Source organism: Myotis daubentonii, chromosome X, assembly GCF_963259705.1.
Source record: "Myotis daubentonii chromosome X, mMyoDau2.1, whole genome shotgun sequence".
Lineage (NCBI taxonomy): Eukaryota > Metazoa > Chordata > Mammalia > Chiroptera > Vespertilionidae > Myotis > Myotis daubentonii.
The window spans coordinates 59,966,681-59,972,533 of NC_081861.1; the positions used below are offsets into that span (position 1 = coordinate 59,966,681).

The following is a 5,853-nucleotide window of genomic DNA, read 5'->3' on the forward strand; positions in this document are numbered from 1 at the left end:
CATAGCTCTATAGGCATGTGTAATACAAGTCCTTCATGGAACATCATTTGAAAACTGCTGAGACATTTCATCCCTTTACTTTTACAGAGAAAGAGAAAGACTCAGAGAAGTTAAGTGATTTACCCAAGGTAATCTAGTGACATGGCTGAGACTATCACCCAAGTATCTCGATGTGAGTGTGTATGGTGTAGGGCAGTGTTAATGTCCATAAAAATAAAATTTGTGAACAGTGTCAACATTCTCTGTAGATTAAGTTTCTTCTGAACAAAGTTAAGATAGACCATTATTACTATAAGTGCAGTTACAGGTCATCTAGTTCAAAGCTTCCATTGCACAGAAGAAAAAATATAGGGGTAAAGTAACTTCCTCAATGTAAACCAATGAGTTGCTAAAAAGCTAAAATTTTGGCTTCCATTTCAGTGAAATTTACTTTAAACCAGGTTGTGTCCTATTGTAGGTATGTTAATTTTGAAGGTAAATTGTATGCTTGAAATCCTCTTTCAAAATATAAATAAGCAGAGAAATAATATATTAGTTTATCTTAAATAAGCAAGTCTTTATAATTTTTGGTATAGCATCAACTGACTTGGTGAGGGCCTTGCTTAAACAGGGAGAATTAAAAAGCTGCTTAGAGTTAGTCAGGAGCTGGCCTTACATGTAAGGTTATGAACTATGAATGTTTAAGCCAGCTCCTAATCACTCAGGTATAACCATCCAGACTTCTGACTAGCCAGACTACACCTGCCCTTTGCTGCTTATCTTCTGGATATCTTTCTGATACTTTGAAAGCTGCTTGATGCATGCTAAAAGTATTGGTAGAAAAGATTATAATAATTGGCTCAATATATGTCTTGTTGCCATCTGTAGATGTACACTCTTTTCATTAGTTTGGCCACTGAGGAAAGGGCCATTTGGTGCTTTGCCAAAGAGACACATGTTATAAGGGTAATTTAAAGACTCCCTTTGCCAATAATCCTCTTTGCAGCACACAAGTGAGGTTGTTTACTGGGCTTACAGATCCAGGTGCATTCTTTCTATATCTTCAGAGTTGTGTTGACTTTGAGCAACACAATTCCTTGATGTTAACAGGTTACCTTTTCTCCCTAATGGATCTAGGATAACCAACTCCAATTTTGTTGGAATTGTTGGAATTCTTTGTTTAGAATCCAGGAACTGTATTACTTCCAGATATTCTTAAACCAGCTTTCAGATGTTGCCAAGTGGCGGTTGGTTGGTAAAATGGCCTTTTTTGGCATAGTATATAGTTTGAACAACCTGAATGGCAAGTTTCTTTTCTGAGAATACTGAAAGATTACTAGGAAACTGGTTACTGCATGACTGGATGGTAGATTGTCTCTATCTTTTTAAAATTTAAATTCTTTATTGTTTAAAGTTTTACATAGGACTCCTTTCCCACCCTTGACCACTCCCCACCAGCCCCCAACCCCCAGCATATGCCCTCACCCCCCGATCTGTGTTCATTGGTTATACTCATATGCATGCATAGTCCTTTGGTTGATCTCCTACTCCCTCACCCCCCCCCTTTCCTCATAGGTTGGACAGCCTGTTCCATGCTTCTATGACTCTGGTTCTATTTTTGTTCATCACTTTATATTGTTCATTATATTCCACAAATAAGTGAGATCATGTGATATTTATCTTTCTCTGACTGGCTTATTTCGCTTAGTATAATGCTCTCCAGTTCCATCCATGCTGTTACAAATGGTAAGAATTCCATCTTTTTTACAGCAGCGTAGTATTCCATTGTGTAGATGTTTCACAGTTTTCTAATTCACTCATCTGCTGTTGGGCACTTAGGCTGTTCCAAAATCTTAGCTATTGTAAATTATGCTTCTATGAACATAGGGGTGCATATATCCTTTTTAATTGATGTTTCTGATTTCTTGGGATATATTCCTAGAAGTGGGATCACTGGGTTAAATGGGAGTTCCATTTTTTTATTTTTTGAGGCAACTCCATACTGTTCTCCACAGTGGCTGCACCAGTCTGCATTCCCACCAGCATTGCACGAGGGTTCCTTTTTCTCTACATCCTGCCAGCACTTGTCATTTGTAGATTTGTTGATGATAGCCATTCTGACAGGTGTGAGATGGTACCTTATTGTCGTTTTGATTTGCATCTCTCAGATGATTAGTGACTTTGAGCATGTCTCCTGGCTTTCTGTATGTATTCTTTCAAAAAGTGTCTATTTAGGTCCTTTGCCCATTTTTTATTAGATTGTTTATCTTCCTTTTGTTAAGTTGTATGAGTTCCCTATAAATTTTGGAGATAAAACCCATATTGGAGACAATATTGGCAAATATCTTCTTCTGTGTATTGGGCTTTCTTATTGTTTTGTTGATGGTTCTTTTGCTGTGCAGAAGCTTTTTATTTTGATGTAGTCCCATTTGTTTATTTTCTCCTTAGTTTCCATTGCCCTAGGAGTTGTGTCGGTAAAGACATTGCTAAGACAAATGTCTGCTATTTTTCTGCCTATGGCTTCTTCTAAGATTTTTATGGTTTCCCATCTTATGTTTAAGTCCTATATCTATTTTGAGTTTATTTTTGTGTATGGTGTAAGTTGCTGGTCTAGTTTCATTTTTTTTTTTTTGCATGTATCTGACCAATTTTCCCAACACCATTTATTGAAGAGACTGTCTTGTCTCCATTGTATGCTCTTGCCTCCTTTGTCAAATATACATTGAGCATAATGGCTTCGGTCGATTTCTGGGCTCTTTGTTCTGTTCCATTGGTCTATATGTCTGTTCTTGTGCCAGTACCAGGCAGTTTAGAGGACAGTGGCTTTGTAATATAGCTTGTATCTGGCATTGGGATCCCTCCAACTTGGTTCTCCTTTCTCAAAATTGCTGCAGCTATTTGGGGTCTTTTTTTTTAAAATTCCAGATGAATTTTTGGAGAGTTTATTCTAGGTCTTTGAATATGTAGTTGGTATTTTAATGGGGATTGCATTGTATCTATAGATTGTTTTGTGTAGTATGGACATTTTAATGATGTTGATTTTACTAGTCCATGGACATCAACATATTCTCCCATTTGTTTGTGTCTTCCTCGATCCCTTTTTCAGCATCCTGTAATTTTCTGAGTACATGTCCTTTACCTCCCTTGTTATATTTATTCCTGGTATCGTAAATTTTTTGTTGCAATGGTAAATGGAATTTTTTTTTTTAGTATCTCTTTCTTTGAGTTCATTATCTATACTAATAATAGTCTTGGGCCGACAGGTCTAGTCGGTAGTGATGGCCCAGGCATGGACGGTGGCAGCCGAGGGGGGGTCGGGGTGCTGGCTGGGGCATCACCGCCAGCCTCAACCCCGAAATGGCATTGCTGGCCGAGCACCTGCTGAAACTGCTGCCCGCGTACAAGCAGATCAAGACCGGGCCCTTCCTGGAGGCAGTGTCCCACTTGCTGCCCTTCTTTGATTGCCTTGGGTCCCCAGTGTTTACGCCCATCAAGGCAGACATAAGTGGTAACATCACGAAAATCAAAGCTGTGTACAACACTGACCCGGTCAAGTTCCAGACCCTGCAGAACATCCTGGAGGCAGAGAAGGAAATGTTTGGAGCAGAGAGGCTCAAAGTGAGGGGCATGCTGGAGCTGATGTGCCTGAAAAGGGGCCTCCACTTCATTCAGGTCTTCCTGCAGAGCATTTGAGATGGAGAGTGGGATGTTAGCCACCCCAACCTCATCCTCGTCAATGCCACCAAGGCCTACAAGATGGTGCTTAAGAAGTAGCACAGCTGGATCTTGCAGAAGACCTTCCAGGCAGCACTGTATGCCACTTCCTACAAGTCTGACTTCCTAAAAGCACTCTCCAAGAGCCAGAATGTGATGGAGGAGGAGTGCCTGGAGAAGGTCCACCTGTTCCTGGTCAACTACACGGCCAGCAGCATCAACGTCATCTACAAGATGTACACCAAGATGAATGCTAACCTCAACTACAAGGTGTAGGTGTGCCCAGCGGTCAGCACTCCCAGAAACAGACAAGCCAGAATCACTGTGAAGCAACCTAGAGGCTGCCTTGGCCTGCATCTCCCAGAGTGACCCAGAGTCTGGCTGGGGTTGCAGGGGACAGCCCTGGTTTCTGAAAAGTCATTTTGGGGGTCTATCCTAAAAGAGCAATAAATAACCACCCTACTTATGAATCACCTTTGAATTTCACAGCAGCACAGACCAACTGCCTTCATTTCAGTGTGATAAAAATCAGTTAATGTTGCTAATAAGTCAAGTCCTAGGGTTTTCTGTCCCCGTCCCCCTATGTGGTGCATGATCCTGGGGGAGCCCTGTCATACACCTCATTTTAAAAATGAGGATCTGGTGCAGTGATGTTTTGGGCCATCTAAGGACCATGAGGAGTCTGATTTGAAAATATACAGTATTTTATTTTTTAAAGCATACTGCTGTGTGCTCCTGTGATTGCACAGCCCAGCCTCACAACGCTGTCAGTATAGACCCCACTCTTTCCTACTGTCTTTGTCCAGACAGTTTTTATATTTGAAAACAACCAGCAAGCCTTTGATGACCTTGCCCAAGATGACTTTATTTTAAAGCTATCAGGTATGAGTAACTGACCAGAGATGACTAAATTTGCATTCTTCTGCATAAGTATTTTCTTCAGGGACAGCCTACCCCACCTAAGAAACTACCTATCATGTGTGTTCTCTCAGAAGGCCTCCCAATGCCGAGACCCAAGGAATCACCTTGCTGCCTTAACTGTCCCTCCTGGTACTAACAAGAGCTGTATTTTGCAAGTGTTGGGGTGAATAAAGGAACCCCCAAAGAATTCATGTGTGTTCAAAACCCTATGAGGAACAACTGGTGATTTTTATGCAAACACTAAATAATTCTTAATAAACAAATCTCTATTTTGGAATAAAAAATCCTATATAATAAAGAGGAAATATGCAAATTGATTGCCAAACCATTGCACAACATGGCCACCCCCATGTGTCCACAAGATGGCCACCCCGTCATCACAAGATGGCTGGCAGGGAAGGGCAGTTGTGGGCGATCAGGTCAGCAGGGGAGGGCAGTTAGAAGTGACCAAGCTAGCAGGGGAGGGCAGTTAGGGGTGACTGGGCCTACAGGGGAGGGCAGTTGGGGGGTATTAGGCCTGCAGGGGAAGGCAGTTGGGGGCAGTCAAACTGGCAGGGGAGCAGTTAGACATTGCTCAGGCTGACAGGGAAGTGTTTAGGGGTGATCAGGCTGGCAGGCAGAAGTGGTTAGGAGCAATCAGGCAGGCAGGCAGGTGAGTGGTTGGGAGTCAGCAGTCCCAGATTGTGAGAGGAATGTCTGACTGCCGGTTTAGGCCCGATCCCACAGGGATCCCCCAAGGTGTCCCAAATTGGAGAGGGTGCAGGCCGGGCTGAGGGACAACCCCCAAGTGCACAAATTTCGTGCACTGGGCCTCTAATCTATATATATAAAAGCCCAGCGACTGGAATGGTGAAACAACCAGAATGACTGGAACAGTGGAGTGACCAGAATGACCAGTGGAATGGTGGAATGACCAGAATGACCAGTGGCTATGGCGTGCACTGTGGCAGCCAACCAGCCTGATCCAGGCCCTGATTTGGCCTACCCACCCCCTTGGCCAGCCCAGCCCCTGATCTGCCTCCAACACTCCAATTGGGGGTGGGGTTGGCTGGCCAACCACCCGTGGCCCCTTCCCTACCCCTTGCCGACCCGGCCCAATGGGCCCCCATCAGGGTGGGCCGGCCGGACCCCACCTGTGCACAAATTCGAGCACCAGGCCTCTAGTTGGTGTATAAAAAAGCCATAGATTCCTGGGTGTTAATTTTGTATCCTGCTACATTGCTCAATTCATTTATTAAT

The 5,853-nt window shown here is 43.2% G+C and overlaps 1 pseudogene; it reads left to right on the plus strand.

Moving 5' to 3' along the window:
• The first annotated feature begins 3,300 nt into the window (after positions 1-3,300).
• LOC132224325 (glycolipid transfer protein-like) lies at positions 3,301-3,969 on the plus strand (annotated as a pseudogene).
• Positions 3,970-5,853: the final 1,884 nt, after the last annotated feature.